General features: G+C 42.0%; 1 protein-coding gene and 1 pseudogene across 2 annotated transcripts in view; both read right to left on the reverse strand.

Annotated features, from left to right (window-relative positions):
* The window catches only part of LOC125721415 (NACHT, LRR and PYD domains-containing protein 3-like), a 145,919-nt gene that overhangs the window by 56,253 nt on the left and 72,208 nt on the right, over positions 1-17,458 (reverse strand). The window lies entirely within an intron of this gene.
* Positions 707-4,650, reverse strand: LOC125721423 (cytohesin-2-like; annotated as a pseudogene).

Genomic DNA, 17,458 nt, shown 5'->3' on the forward strand with positions numbered 1-17,458 from the left:
TGTTCTGGTAGCCTTTGTATGGCTCAGTACCCGTGAAGTAGCTCTCAGTTTCAAAAAGGTTGCTGACCCTTGATATATAGTATACCCCAATCTTGGGTGATATATCCTAATCAGTAAAATAACAGTCGGCTAAATTCCGCATAGTGATCTCATTAACTGCGTGTTGTTGCTGAAATACATCACACAGACGTCGGGGGAATGTCAAATCATCAGAATATGTAAGATTTATACATTTGGTTAAGTTGAACGCATTTGCTGTTGAATGCAATTCCTATCACATTAACAATTACTGGTTGAAAAATGAATTGCTGTTAGTGTCTTAAATCATACTGCTGTAAAAGAAAAATTTACAACAGAAATCAATATGCTTAGAATATGGGTTAAGATGGAAAATAATTTTTCCATCCCAATCCCAATCATGTTGATGCAAATTTACAGCAGTGTGGATTCTCAGAAAAAAAGGTACTCTGACATAAAGATCAGCAATACAGTGCAAATAACATTTAATTTCACATTTATACAAAAAAAGGACAGGGCATTTCGATGATAAAATCTGTAGTGAACAATAAGTCGCATCAAAACAAAACCTGGAATTCGGTCATGCTACCTTAAGGTTAAACATTACTTTGTGCAAAGTTTCTTGTTCTGAAATAAATACTTTCTGCAATAGCACATCCAACCATATTCACACAGTCTTTATCGTTATTTATTTATTCAGCCGTTTTTTTCTTAATGCCAGCATCTCATACAAAGGGTCAGTGCTCACAGCAGCAGTGATGCTCTGTATCCACTTGTCCTTCTCCTCAGGGGTTGGCGCCGAGATGCGGTACACCACATGATTGCCCTCTACCAGGCGGCCGTCCGCCTCCGTTTTGCAGGCTTTCATCAGCTGTCTGCTGTTGTTAGGGATGTACAGTTCAAAGCAGTTAGGCTTCCTGAGATCCTTCACCTCACGGATGCTCAGATTCTCCAGCGGAATGATCACCCTGGGTTTCTTATCCGTAGTATGTTTAAAGTAGTAAAGGCAGTTATCCATCAGGATGAACCACCGCCTTTTCCATGTTTTCACCCGTCCTCCTCCCATTTTGAAGAGCCAACCCTCTCTGTCAGGGTTGAAGAAGGCATTGTTCCCATTGTCTTCAGGAATCTTGAATGGCTCATTCTTTATGCTCTTATAAAGATTTCGGAGGAGATCATCTGGCAGGTTGCCTCCATCATTGATTCCTCGATTCATGGAGATGAACCTGTCCACACTGGGCTTGTCTCACACATTTGGATTATGAAGGCTAGTGTTTAGCATGATTATGGAAAATGAAAGTACATAGCAGGTGTCAATGTTTTGGAAGACTCCAGGATTACATTGACAGTACCTCTGCGCAAAGGCCTCCATCATCCTGTCAATCTTTTGTGCTTCTCCTGGCAGACGGAAACTCCAGAGGAACTGCCTGAGAGCCTGTACCAGGTTGAACCCTGCGAATTCATGAAGCCCAAGAAATGTTTGGAGGACTTGGATATTGAAGTCGTCTCTCTCACCCAGGTAATCCCCAATGGCTGTTTTGTTCAGCCCCTCTCCCTTGTATAGGAGCTGGGCGATGTCCTCAGACGTGTGCCGGAGAAGATTGTTTTGTACCATGAACAGGATACCCTTCTTAGGGTCCATGTTGAATTTCTTTCTTCCCATGGCGACATGCCTATTCTTTTCTAAGATTTGGCTGCGTTTGGTGCTGGATTCAAGGCCCTCCACTTCCATGAGGGCCTCTCTCAGTGTCTCCCGCAGCCTCTGGATCTCCAGCAGAAGGGCTCCTTTCCTCAGCCGGATGTCCTCAAGTTCAGAGTGCTTCTCTGGACTCAGGTCCATGGAGACTGCAGCAGATAGGAAAAGGAGATCGTCAGCGGGTGTGGAGCTCAGCAGGTTGGCCATCTCTGCTAGTTTGGTTGTTGGTTCAACTCCCATGGCAGAGTAATCGTAACATTGTTAAGCCCTTGAGCAAGTCCCTTAGACCCAAGTGCTCTGACCCCAAACTCTCCTCACTTCGGACAAAAGCATATGCTGAATATATGTAATCCCAAAGGGCAGTTACAGAAGACCCCAGGACCGGAGTAACGTGGGAAGCAATTACTGATGCCTGGAAGCTTTGGGGCATGCAAATAAACTGCATCCAAAGGCAAATGGCTAATAAAGAATGCTCTGAATGCCAGGCATTAGTCCAGCAGTGAGATCGTAGAGATAATGAATAAAGATAGAAAGTGTGAATAAAGATAAAACATTTTGATTGTACTTGCGAAGCGATGCTGGATGTGCTGAGCTCGCCGGGAAGGTCATGAGGTCCGCATTCCCTCCCCATGCACACGTGATCAGCTCAATCACACCGAAATTGTCGGTTTGCTGCCCTTCAGGGAAACAATCTAAAGGGTGTTATGGGAAAAGTAATCGATGCAAGAGCCAATGATGTTCTCCTGGTGCCTACCCTTGTTTATGTTATCGTTACTGACACAAACAATGATGAACGATAATAAGCATTTATAAGCCATGATGACCGCACCATTAACGTGGAGTTGCACTAACGTCTGTTTTTATAGCTAACCAGCAAGTCAACCTCTCACCCTGGTAATGCAACAGCGCCGGTTAAACAATACGTTTACACAGAGTGCTTGTGATCAGTGGCCTATACTACGAATCAGGGTTACTGGCTTATCGAGGTAACTTGACGGATTTAAGGTACCACAGTTTAAATGAACTTCATATTTGTTCATCGGGATGTCTGAATCGGTGCTAATCAGTACTACGATGCCAGTTATGCAATGTAGTTTTGATAAAACTTTTCTGTCATTTAACATAAGAGGAAAAAAATAATTATATTGTAGTCAAATTGGCTGATATAAAATCGTTTAAAACTGTGACAAATTTTGCCTTTTTTTACAGTGTATACTTCCAGTCACAAGGTAGCAGATACGGATTTCTGAAATAGCAAAGATTAAGGTCAATGATTAATATCCCTCATCTCTTTTAAAACTATAGGTAAGATGCTGTTTTGATATCCTGTCTAGGGTTGGAGTGAAACAGTATTCACGGGAAAGGGGAATGGGATAAAGGGACAAACGGGGTGAGGGCAAGAAGGGAACACCAGTGGACAAAGGGATATTTTTTGTATTTTCATTTTTTTTCATGTATAATACTGACACTGAACAAATAACCCGGTGCAAAAACTTTGGGAGTGACCACAGCCAAAATAACAAACAAAATCCCCAACTATCAAGTGCGACCCACAACTAATCTAACCTAAGTGCAAAAGAAAAGGAAACCAAAAGACAAACACTCCACCTCACTCCCTGACCAAATAAACAGAGTCCAACACACACTTGCAAAACAAAACAGCAGTCACTCCCTATGCAGCAATACAATCACACATACATAACTTACACACAAGTCAAAGCAACAAGGGGGCTAGTGAAGACTTAAACCAAAGAAAACCAAGCGGGGAGACAGCAAGCCAAACTGAGGTCGCGGGGGGGACCGGAGCCTGTCCTTGGAACAACAAGCGTAGGCAGGAACCAACCCTGGGCAGGAGTCAACACTCTGCAGGGCGCAAACACTCACAACTCAGATTTGCCAATTAACCTACCCTGCGCACTTTTGGACTGTGGGAGGAAACCGGAGCCCCTGCTGGAAGTCTTTCCCCATTCACCAGATTATATTGCCAGAAGACTGAAAATTGGATATCAAATACTAGAATGACATAAAAACAAAAAACAAGTTTGCTTGTAATGAGACGCAAAACAGAAGATTATCTCTTTTTATATTTTGAGAAAACATTTTAACATTTATCCAACCGGTCAAATGGTTTAATACTTCATACAGCAGCATTTATAAACTCATTCCTCAGCCCACCAGACAGCTCCACGTTTTTGCTCTGTCCCAGATCCCTGCATGCATGAACCAAACAGTCACCTTTTACTGCTGTGCTGAGAGCTTGGACAGAGCAAAACTGTGGATCTTTGCAGTGGGGTCCAAGGACTGGGTTGAGAAACCCTGGCATAGAGGAGACTGCAGTGAGAGCCAAGAAAAAAAGAGATTAGAGAGGAAGGTAAAATGCTTCCATTAGCATGGCAAATAAGCTGCAAGTACAGACCCAGTGCTTCCATTACAAACAAAAAGCCTGTATGACCCTCCTAAACACACAAGTCAGATTAACTTAACCAGGGGAAATAAGCATAAAACTTGGCAAAGACTAGACTATGAAAAGGGAAGGTGAACATCATACTTACACAAACTTCTGCTAAAGCAAATGGACAAACCCCTTTTAACTGAATCAAGTTACTTTAAAAAATTAATAATTCAAAAATAAATCAATAAAAATTAAGAAAAACACAATCATGCTTTGAACTAATACTGCAGTCAGTCCTAAATGTTCCCATGACATTCTTTTCATCACGACGCACACTCGGTACATACTGGTTAAAATCCAACATGGCAGATTTCTGCCCCCTGGCCCCGGAGACTAGCAGACTAACCTCAGGAAACAGGGAACCAGGGGGACATGGGCCGCTGACTGGATGGGCGACTCCAGAATGAGGTGAAGCAGAAGGTAGACTCCACAGCAGAGGACCGAGGAATGTAGACCAAAACCAGGGAACCTGAAGTGGCAAGAACACAAACCAGGACAGACATATATAACCAAAGCAAACGCATCAGTGGCACAGCCCACCAGCTTGTGAAAGATGGCTACCTGGCATCATGAATCCCTTAATCAAAAACCTTTGTGATGGCAACTTTGCCACCCAGGACTGATCCCTTCTAAAGACCTCAAGTTTCAATGCAAGGTTTCCGAAATGTTTTGAAACATTAGTCCATGTGACTGCTGTGGTATTGTTCCAGGCAGGGAAAACAACTTAGGAGAAAATTTCCGTGCATGTTGGGTGTTTGTGGTACTGTTGGGCTGAGGGGGTAATTGAGTGACTATTAACCTTTGAAATCCAATTATATTATTTAAACAGGTTAGTAGTTAGACAGTGTGATTTAGATGAGGATAAGGATGTTTTATTGAGGCACTCAGATCCAGTGTATTAGCAATAATAAAATAGAAATAAAATCGAAAGAACAATACAATGAATAATATGGTAACAATTAAAATAAAATAGAATAAAGACATTAAGATAGATTCCATTAGGAGAATTTAACCATGGATGTAAAGTGAGCAGGTGTGAGTGTAGCAGAGATTACTGAGGTCTGTGTGTAATAAAGTATATGTGACACTGGCTGAGGAAGCAGCAACGTGTGTGTGTGCAAAGTCACAGTAATAACCTGCAGCACTGAGGGATCTATTGCAGCGAAGCCCTGACATGTAACACTGGGGATGAATAGCAGTGTTAGATATAGGTATAGTGAGGTACTTATAATTATAGTAGGTGTAGGATCAAGGTCTGGATTAGATTTAGTTAGAAACATACAGGGAAAATCTAGATAACACATACACACAGATTACATATAAATATAAATTTAGGGGCAGTGTGTAGCTCAGTGTGCTAAGCCTGTGATCATAAAATAGCCCACTTTAGCCCAGCCTGGGCACATCTGTGGGTCCTTCAGCAAGGCCCCCAGCTCCCTGGGTGCCACTATGACTGGCTGCCCGTCACGGCCAGCTCACTCTGAGCAAGTTGGGGGAGGCAAAACGAAAATATCTTGATTGGGATCAATAAAAAGTATTAATTCTTATCCTACGGTCTGAGCATTCGGTCAATCCAAGTACAGAGAGTGGTAATGTGGACAATGCTGCTTGCATTTCCGGCCCAGTAAGGCCTGCTGCTGCTCTACAGCTATTTATATTCAGCACTGACCTTTTTCCATTCAGTGGTTGTTAAAATAACTTTGTGTAGCCTAGTAATGGTGTAGTGCAATATTCTTTGGTTTGTAATATAAGGGATTAAATTATATCTTCCAAGTGAGATACAGGCCCTCCACATTTTCAGTGAAAGGAGACCAGACAGCATGAAAGCTCTTCCTACATTTGCCTCTGCTGTATCTCAGATTTTCAATAGGTAACATAGAAAACACATCTTTAACATATTGTCTGAAAGCAGGGGGTCTGGAGGACTTCCACTGCGTGAGAGTTGTTCTTCCACCCAGCAGAGAGGAGAAGGCTGTGGCTCTGGCCTGTGAGGCGGTGTATTGTTTTTCTGCGGGGAGATGTGAGCATCGGGTGAGACTCGACTCAAATGCAGCTGCTTTGAGACAGACGTGGACTTTAAGGAAACACAGACTACACATGGAACAGCAATGACTGAGCTGGGGAACGCAGTGAGGGCAGACATATTTATACACAGCACAATAATCAGCGACAAAACAGGTGTACAGGGTTAGGATGGAGAACTATAATGTAAATTTGATCCTCCGTCTATCACGAAAGATGCGTTCCAGACCCATCAGCGATAGGTGAAAATCCACGATACAGAAAGACCATATACATTTTTCTTTAACTTTAAGCCTTAACATACCCCTCCCACATGCTTTAAACACATGTAAACTCATTAAAACAACACATATATATGTATTTGTCGGGCTAAGGATATGAGTGACATAAAAATAATAATAATAATAAAAATAAAATAATAATATGTAATATATATATACACACACACACACACACAACTTTCTCTCTATATATGTAATGGAATATATAAAAATAAAAACATATATGGCTCTTACACATTCTTTTCATCCTTCTTTATGTAGCGTACTGTTGATTCATTCAAGCCATAATGGCGAACGCCGTCCACATAACGCTTTCCTTCCCGAAGCACATCCAGAAGTTTTACCTTCTCCTGAATGGTCAACGTCTTCCATCGTAGGGCTTAGAACAAAACGAAAACAATCGGACCACAAACAATGTACGGGATACGCAGAGAATTCTGAGGCGTCGGAGGAAAATCCGCGATATAGTGGGGGAATCGCTGTAATGTGAAATCTGCCAATCCTGGTTTTCAGCACCATGGACAGAAACCTGTCGTTAATAGGGACCTATTATGCCCATTTTCACTGTTCATAATTGGATTTTTATGGTCTGCTAGAATAGATTCACCCTTTTAATAGATGATATCCAAGAATCCAATATATTATTGCAGGGCTGTTTTCATTTGATATTAACCAAACGTGATATATTTATTTTTACTTTTGATATCTCATCCTTTTCCCCTTATCTGATAAGAGCCGCTGTCTGCTGAGACAAGCTGGTGTGTTTTTACTGCTCATTGAAAAGTGGGTGGTGCGGACTTTGTGTATTACATCACACTCTGAGACAGTCACTGACTGGTGGGCTCTGAGGGGGCGGTGTGACCTGAAAATCATCTATCAATCAACCCAGGATGGGGGGACAGGCAAGTGTAAGGCAACAGTGCTAACCACTGCACCGCTCCTGAAAATCATGAACCATTTTAAATGTTGAAGTATTTTTGAAATATTTATTAAATTTAAATATTTATTAAATCAAAACATTGAGCAGTATACATGATATAGCGACTCATTAATGAATAAGCAATATAATAAGATTCAATTTTGCTTTCACTACTTAAAGCAGCAGAACAACGTATTTGAAAAATTCAACAGCAATATCTCTTACCAGAAATCAGGAACAGGTTAAGAAAATCCACAGACTTCGTCGCGAGCAGTTTAATATACGAACTATTTCCTTCTACCCGACTCCACGCACCAATAATATCACTGCGCAGCAGATATCGCCAGGGAGCTCGCGCTTGTGTCTAATGCGCAGAGATACGAGTAGTGTACTTCGATAGAAGCCCGACATTTCTACGGCTGATATTTCCAAACCTGAACAACTCCCAGCAGAACAATTTTGATGGATAGATAGCAATAAGGCCCCTCTAAAATATCTTTTAATAGTTTTGGGGTGAACCTCCCATTTAAACGAAGTACATGGTGGTGCTCATGAATTTGAAAGCCTAGATGCCTCCTCTCGCTTTTCCACAACGTGTCAGCAGCGCCACCATCTTGGAGCGGTAATTAGGCATAAACAAGCAACATGTCAGGGTGTAGATGGAAAGATCTTTTGGCCATAACTTCTTTACTAATTAACGCATTTATATCTTACAATTATGTAGAATAAATAAACAAGCCCACCACTACTGCCCCCCCCCAAATTTATGTAGTACTGCTGATAGTACTCTCAACGAAAACTAACCATGCTAGTATCCCGTCAGTGCACAGGCTAGTAAACATGTTATGTATCATATTTGACCGTACCGTAGATTTTTTACCTGTGAAATGTTCCCTGTTTTCTAGTTTTAACATTCCTCATGTTGTTGCAGTTTCGAAAATAGTCGGTTCACTAAGAGATATCACTCTTCTATTTCACAACTACCGCGCCAATATGGCGTATCGCCCAACGAGGCATCCAAGCTTTCAAATCTATGGCGATGCTGCCTACGCTACTACCCGTCACATGACACAGGAGCTACCGAATACCCGCCAATCGGGAGCCGGCTAGATCAACCACGCCCACCCGTCACATAGAGAAGAGTGAGGCGAAAGAAGCGAATCAGTTTAAAAATGTCACCATTAACGCGGTATTTAGTAGTCTGGAGATATTTTACTTTAAGCAAGGCACAAAATAAAGTTGTAGTATTTGTAATAAAATTTGAAGATTAGCCATCCCCAAGGAGCTGACAGGAAAGCCAGGTACAGGTTTAGTCCTCCTTAATCAGCTTGTCGGTTACTAAATGTTGGCAAATAAGCTTGGCTTTTTCTGTGATTTTTTTTTCAGTTTAATTGACACTTAACGAAGCAATCTGAGACCTGAGATATAACATTAGCAACGATGGTCATTTTTTACAATCATGGATTTTAACATGAGGATGTGTGTCTCATGTCATTTTCACATAGAGGGAGTATAATTGTTTTTATCTGTGTCTGTGTGTCAACATATGTCTATTTAGTTATGTCACTCAAATGTATGATTAGTATTGACATTTCCGTAGACTACTATGTTTTAATAAAACTGTATGATCCTCTGGGAGTTGGGCAATAAAACGGAATTGTAAAGTATCAATAAAAAACATTATTAATGAAGTAGCCGCCCTATCCTTTTACTTTGTATGGAGTGTGCATACAAAACACAAATAATGCAGTTGTATTGTTATGTATATAATTTAAAAGGTATACTTGCCAGCAAAAGATTGAGTTAATAAAATTAAATGAAAAGTATTAAGCCCCCTTGTCATTCATAGTATTATCCATCCATCCATTTTCCAAACCGCTTATCCTATTGGGTCGCGGGGGGTCCGGAGCCTATCCCGGAAGCAATGGGCACGAGGCAGGGAACAACCCAGGATGGGGGGCCAGCCCATCGCAGGGCACATTCACACACCATCCACTCACACATGCACACCTATGGGCAATTTAGCAACTCCAATTAGCCTCAGCATGTCTTTGGACTGTGGGGGGAAACCGGAGTACCCGGAGGAAACCCCACGACGACATGGGGAGAACATGCAAACTCCGCACACATGTGACCCAGGCGGAGACTTGAACCCGGGTCCCAGAGGTGTGAGGCGACAGTGCTAACCACTGCACCACCATGCCACCCTTCATAGTATTATATACTTCTTAATTTTACAAAGACTTTTTTTCTCTCATAAATTTAAGTTTTTGAAATTGATAATCTGGAAAACTGCTGCCTGGGATCCACTATCCATTCTTGACTCTTGGAATAGGAATTGAAGTCGAATAAAACAGCCTTACAGCACCCTCTTGTGACATACAGTAATATGGAAAACAGAACAATTACTAACTGAACGCAACATCCCCCCTTTACTTATGTATTCTTCTTCCTGCAGCAGCACTGTATTCTATAAAAGACACACCTTACCTGTAACATTTCTTCCTATAAGGTCATTACACCCCAGACAAAAAATAATGTAAGTTCAACAAAAAACATTGTGCTTGTGCCTTCCTGTAAGTGCACAACCTTTTCACTATGAACTGTCTGTTTTGCTTCCAACAGAAATCAATTACAATTAGAAATGTTCCATTCACTGAGGACCACAGTAAGAGGATCTATGAACAACTGTTATATATTTTACACTGAATCTCTCTTTTCCTTTAAGGTATCTCTTTCTAACCAGAAAATCACGGTCAGAACATGCATTTCATTTCTTTGTTTAATTCTGTGAAGTTCCATAGTCCTTGAGCCGATGATGGTTTGTGTGCCCTGGCTGCACAGCTTCCAGTTCCTTAGGCCATTCCAAGCTCAACTGTTCTTTCAGGACCAGTCTTTGGCAGGGCTGGAAATTTGGGAAGTCCACTGGGTACTGAGGCCAAATGGGCAGCATGCCATGCTTTCCCGTCAGCCAGGATGGGCCTCGATGGGTGCAGAGAATTTCTAATGCCCTTTTTGCACATGCGCTGGTTCCCACAGCCGCACTCTGTGCCCTTCTCTGAATGAGGGAGTGCGAGCTCCCCGTCTTGCATCACAGTACTGTTTCATGCGAGATTGGCAAAGAGACACCCAGCAATGCACTTTATTATCATGTCACTTAATTATCACTTATGCCCCTTCAGTATCAGGCCAAGTACAAACACTACACAAGCAGAGTATTCTGTGGGGAAAAATTAATGTCCTCAACTGCTGAGAGCAGCGTGCTGGTGATGCTCTGTGCTCATTACGTCTGTGAGCTCATTACTCTCTGTAGTGCTTTTCAATGCTGTATTGAGCAGTTGCCAGGATGTTATGCTGCCTCTGAGGATAACTGTTTGTTTAGAAGTAGAATAATTCAGAATAATTCAGAAGATGGATACAGATTTTCTCTTATTAAACAAGACACTGGCTCACTCATAATTGTCCAGTAAGAGGTAAGGAGCATTCCTATTGAACAATCATGACTTCTAGCTTAAGTTAACTCCGCTAACGGAGAAATCCTGCTTAGTGGAACACCTCCCTGGTCAGAAGAGAACAACTACAACAACCAAGAGTCACTACCTGGCTTCTGGTTATTGTGCATTAGCTCACAGCTCAGACTGGGAGTCATTTCAAAATGAATTGACTCCTCAAGACCAAGCCTTGCAGTGGACTGCAAAGCATCCAGGAACACTGCGCAGCACGTTAAAGGACAGCTCTTATGGAGTGACCACTAAACGTAAAAGTGGAAAAATAGATCATTTAAAAAAATTTTAATGAATAGTAAAGGAAGATGTAGCATTTGATTATGTCCATGCATTTTATAATCTATTCAGTACCGGATCATAGGGGAGTCACAATAGGACATACTGTAAGGGAGGGGAATATTCTGCCAAGAAGGTCAGTGCATCATAGGACTCACTGACAGACACAGACACACACAGGCACAAGGAAACAAGCAGCAGAACATGCATATGACCTGCAGAGCTCAGTCATGATGTTAAGAGCACGACACCCTGAGCCAACAAGCCTGTAGGACCTAAGAACAAACTTAGATTTGGGTTTAAAGTGTTCTATCTGGGATTTTCTTGCTGTTGGTACTACAGCCAGACACACAACAGTCTGTAGTCATGATCCTCGTTCCCCAGTAAAATACTCTTATTTTCTTTCATGCGTACTTTGACAAAGACATCAGCTTAATACAATGCATAAGGCTCACAAGTTGAAACTTCAAGAATAGGCACAGACCATGACATCACCTTAAAACCAGCTTGGAAGGTGATGAAATTGTAACCTGGCTGTCTTCATCGCCTGATTTAATCCCCATCGTTAACTATGGGGCCTTAATGTAGCATAAGATTAACCACGATCACAAACATTACACTTCTCAGAGCGGCGTCTAGGAGGTTGTCCTAGTTGCTTGTGAGTGTGTGTGTGTGTGTGTGTGTGTGTGTGTGTGTGTGAACTGATAGCAGGCTCATGATGGTCATTGACAAGAAAGGGCATTAAACTTGGCAAAAGGGACCGTAAAGAATGGCAGATTGTTATTCTTTATATAAATTCAACAACTAACTAAGTCTTCTTTTATTATTGCTTCTCTTAATAGAAAAGAGAGAAAAATCCATCAGTTTCTTTTGTTTTCGTTTGTGACTAATTTTCTCTAAAAAAGAATTTACTTTTAGCAAGACAAAACTTCTGAATTCATTTTCTCAGTCTGTCACTTTGCACGCACACACACACACACACACACACACACACACAGTCAAATGCATTCATAAATGTATATATATATAGTCAGGAGTGGTACTTTCACCACGAAATGTCACCCATGTCTTCGAGTAGTGAACCAGTTTTCAATACAATGGTTAAAAAGGCTCAAACCTTCAGTGCCTCGTACCATCTCTACCAGTGTTTTTTTCAACAGGGAAAATACAATTTGTATGCTGGCCTTAGAAGCACAACTTCAAAGAATAGCTGCCATGCTTCTGTCTAATATGGCAGAGGGAGTAAAACGGTATGGGACTGCTTTGGTGCTGGTAAGGTGGGTGATTTACACAGAGTACAAGGTGCAATGAACCAGCAAGGTTACCGCTCTGTTTTACAACTCATGCCACCCTCTGTGGTCAGCACTTCTATCAAGCAGCAAGGCTGATTCAAAGCACACTGGTGAAAGATGAGGAATCAAGAGAACTGTCCTGCTTGACTGGCCTACAGAATCATCACATCTCCAGCCTATCAAGCTCATGTGAAACCAGCTTCACCGTGAGGTCAGAGAAAATACCAAGCCAGTCCCACCTCTGGGAATAGCAGGATTGAAATTTCCCCTAATATTGTCATAAACGGACAGTTCTAATGGCAAAGGACTGCAAAGCTGTAATTGCTGCAAATATAGTTTTTATACAGTTTGATTAATTGAAAATGAAGATGAAAGTTATTGCAATATTTATTATATCACAAAGCAGAAGGCAGCAGGGAAAAGTAAAAAAGAATCACCCCAGATGGGACTTAAAACCACGATATCCAGCTCAGAAAGCAGGGCCGTGGGCGTTTGGCCAGTGGGGCAACCGGCAGACCTGAGCTTATGACCGGGACACTTGACTCACAATGGAAGCTCAGCAAATTATAAGCAAGCCTGCAAAAGTGACATGAATGGATCTGTGTAATCTATGGTAAAATGCATCTTGGGGCTGAGACATTAACACTCACAGTCCAGGAGAAGATGACATCCATCACTGGATCTCAGTCAAATGCCTTTGGGATTTAATGTTTGTACTTAGCTATAGAGTGGCAGGAACACAAATGAATGGGAAGTTAAAAAAAAAAAATTGCATTACAGCAATACGTCACACATGACTATGTAAGGGAATAGATGAAACCCTGCATACATCACTATACCGGTGCAATTCAGTACGAAGTGCACTGACATGATTCGTATGATTCCTGGTTTGTTTGGAAAATTTAGGTCCACCATCATCTATGCATTTTATTTATGATGCACATTGATGACACTATTTGGCTGACACAATATCAGACTGAATTTATTTTATAATTTTAAAGGTTTAAATACAATTCTGGGTGTTGGACATCCTGTTAGCCTTAGAAATCTATAATGCTCCCCCTCAAGAGAGAGTAAACGACTGCAGGGCATTACAAAGGTCCAGAATGGATTTTTCATTTACAGATGTCTTCTCTGGCTGTCGTGACCAGTATCTCACTCCGGACCAGTGCTGGATCTCGTACTCAGGCACAGAGAATGGGTCCTTCCACCCCGTGGATCTCCTCATTCCCTCAGCCACTGATTCCCTCCAAGCTGATGGGGTAACTATGGTTGGCAGAACTGGGGTTTGCTGTTCACTGTCATCCGCTTGACGTTGATGGACCACTTGCTGAGGCTGAGGATGGTGGTCTTTACGTATCCTCACTGTTAGGTCTCTGCACACCCATTTCTTTTGCTGACCTGTTGCACAGAAACATTTCATAGTAAACTGTAACATAACTACAGCAATTATTTCAATGTTGTTCAGTCAGTGAGAATCATTTACATAGTAGGGACCAGATAAGCAGGAAGGGAGGTGGTGCTGCAGAATATGTAAAAGAAAACTTGCAGGCAAGGGAGCTCACTGATAAAAATATAGCTAGAGAAGCTACAGCGCCCTCCACAATTATTGGCAGCCCTTGTAAATATTTGTGAAAAGGGTTAGAAAAAATGTACATTTTCTGAAGTAGCTTCATCTCACACTGAAAAAGTTAGAAAAATAATGCAGTCATTGGTATAGAGTGTAAAGAGGAAGGGGCTGAGGACACACCCTTGAGGGGGTCCAGTGTTGTTGATCACAGTTGCTGATCTGGCTGTGCCTATCCTTACAATCTGTGGTCTATTGCTGAGGAAATTATGGACCCAACGGATGACAGATGGGGATATGTTCAATTGAAGCTTCTTGATCATCTGGTGCCGTTGAATGATAATAAAAGCGGAACTGGAGTTAATGAAGAGGACAGTAGCGAAGGTGCCTGGAGATTCAAGGTGTTGGAGAAGGGAGTGGAGGAGACATACTACAGTACCCTCTGTTCTGCTCTTCACACAGGAGGCAAACTGGTATGAGTCCAGCTGCAGTCTGACAGCTGGCTGGATGATATGAAGTTTAATTTTCTTTAGGCATTTCATTATTATCGATGTGAGTGCTACTGGCCGGTAATGATTTAGCTCAGAGGGACGAGGTTTCTTAGCACCCGGGACGATGGTAGAAGTTTTCCAAATTGTAGGAATGGTCACCAATCTATATGAGTTTCAGAAGATGGAATGAAGGATGGGAGCTTGTTCTGTGGCGAATAACTTCAAAACTTTAGCTGGTACACGATCAGGCCCGGCGGCCTGGCCAGCTTTGCATCTGCTTAGCTGCTGCCTCATGTCCTCTACAGTAAAGGGAGGGTTTGTAGGATCATCAGAGGGAAGGCCATTGAGCAGCTCCTCACAGTCAGCAGAGTACTCCTGCTTATCAAACATTGTATAGAAGGAGTTTAAGGAGTCAGCAAAAGTTGTAAGATCAGTGCCTATGGGATGAAGGCCATGGTAGGGTATTTGACCAGTGAGTAACCAAAAGGCCTGTTTGGTGTTCATTGTACTGAACTCCTGCTCCAGCCAACCCTTATATTTGAGTTTGGCATTGATTATCTCATTCTTTACTTGTCTACTGAGTGACTGGACAGAAGACCAGTCCTTGCATAGAAATGCTTTGTGTTTTTCCTTCAAGCTGTGCTTAACATGGGAAGTGATACTGGGTCTGTAGCAGTGGTGTAGTCTACGTGATACGCTGGTATACGCCGTATGCCCACTAGAAAGGCTTAAGAATTTCCGTATAACCACTAAAAAGTGGCCGATGTTACGTGGCAATCCATGCGTGTGTTCATTACATTCGCATTCATGGACAAGTGAAACTCCCCTTTGCTTCTCTCCGCTGCTCTCTGCTGCTGCGTCACCTCTCCTCCTGTTGCCAAGACTGAGCCAATGAGCTTACACTACAGCGCACTGCTCTGCGATTGGTCTGGTATTCAGTGGCTCATTTGTAATTGGCTGGAACGGTGTGGGCGGGAACATATGAAATTCACTCAGGAAGAGAGCACGGAGAAGCGTCGCAGAAACTAGCGGATGAAGATGAAGAGAAAACAAGCGACACTTTTTGATTGTTTTTATAAACCGGCTCCTCCAGCTGTAGCAACAGAGACAGCCTTAGAAGAACCCACCACCACCAGCTTGACGGCTCAACACAAACATAATGAGACTGACGTCAGCATTACTCCTGCCCCTGGTAAGTACAAGTGGCTTTTTTTTTAAGTGGCTAATTTACAAAGTTGTTAAAGCTAGCTCAAGCATGTCATCACACAGCCTAGCTCAGGGGTATGGAATCCTGGTCCTGGAGAGCCCATAGACTGTATTGTAAAACCATTGTTTATTTTTTTAGATGGGAGCTCCTGGCCAGCCGTGTGGAGTGAGAGTCAGGCTAGAGAGTTCCAAAACAGACATCCTTGGTTAGGATGGAGGGAAAGAAAGCTAGGTAAAGCAGATGTTAGAAGAAAACAAAATGTGCATATGAAATTTAGTTTATGAAGAAAATCTGTGATGTTTTGTGTATATTTAATGAATGATATAATTTATATAAAACTAAATTTGATTATTTGTACATAGTATTTTGAAGTTAGAGAGTTTAAAAGTTGAGTAAAGTAAGTTATGCTTGGCAGACATTTGACAGTATAATTTTTGTAGCTCATGGGAGTCATTAAAATAGTAGAAAAAATAAAGTTTGATCATTTCATTTTCATCTCTTGTTTGTAATGGTGTAAAATGGTTTGCAGTTAATGATTAATTGTATAATATATGTTGAGAATTAGTTAAATTAGATCAGTAGATGCTACTATTAGGAGAGTTTTAAAATTATACAATTCTGATCATTTTTATTCACTTGCAGGATGTGAAGTTTGCAGCACCACCAAGTCAACTGGTGTCCTGACAGAAAAGAGGATCTCCATTTCTGAGGAGTGGGCATCATTCAAAGTCCAGTCATCAGGTTCCAGTGAGAACCGAGAACCGCACTGTCTTCACTCCGGAACAAGATTCGGCGGCATGAGAATTCCAGGGCTCATGGAATAGCTCAGGAGCTCACACAAAAATGTGGACAGGATTTGCTTGGAAGTACGGTGAGGGCTGTATCAGACACTGTGCTGGCCGAGACGGATGCTGTGTTCAGAACAGCATATTATATTGCAAAGATGAACAGACCTTTTACTGATCACGACGATCTCATTGAACTTCAGGAAAAAAATGGTGTGAACTTGGGCACTAGTCTACACTCCAGGTATAGTTGCACAAAAATTGTTGAACATGTTGCAAGGGAAATGCAGACAAAAATTGTGAACAGCATTGTGTCTTCTTCAAACAAACTATCTGTTCTTATTGATGAGGCTACATCTGCCAGTCACAAATCTGCTATGATTGTCAGTGTAAAGGCCTCAATTGATGGAGCCACGCCTGAATTTGTATTCCTGGAGCTGGTCGAGTTGGAGAGCCAAACTGCAGAAAGTATAGACAAAGCTTTACTAACTTGTTTGGACACTGCAGGCTTCAGTGAAGAGTGGCTTCAAAAAAACTGGATTGCATTTGTTTCTGATGGAGCTAGTGTTATGTTGGGCAGGAGCTCAGGTGTTGCAACCAGGCTGACTGCAAGGTATCCTAACCTTTTCACATGGCACTGTATGAACCATCGACTGGAGCTGGCTGTATCAGATGCAGTAGACGAGGTTGTGTCTGTAAATCATTTTAAAGCTTTCATGGAAAAGATTCACAATCTATACAGCCAGTCCAGTAAAAACTCCAGAGAACTTCTGGAAGCTGCACAAGAAGTGGGATCTCACGTTCAACAAATTGGCAGAATTTTGAACACCCGATGGGTAGCAAGCAGCTTCCGCACTGTGAAAGCAGTGTGGAAGTCCTATGGTGCGCTCAACAAACACTTTGAAAATGCTTCTGTGGACCAAACAAGGAGCGCAAAAGAGAGGCA

The sequence above is a fragment of the Brienomyrus brachyistius genome, unplaced genomic scaffold (genome assembly GCF_023856365.1).
Source record: "Brienomyrus brachyistius isolate T26 unplaced genomic scaffold, BBRACH_0.4 scaffold33, whole genome shotgun sequence".
Taxonomy (NCBI): Eukaryota; Metazoa; Chordata; class Actinopteri; order Osteoglossiformes; family Mormyridae; genus Brienomyrus; species Brienomyrus brachyistius.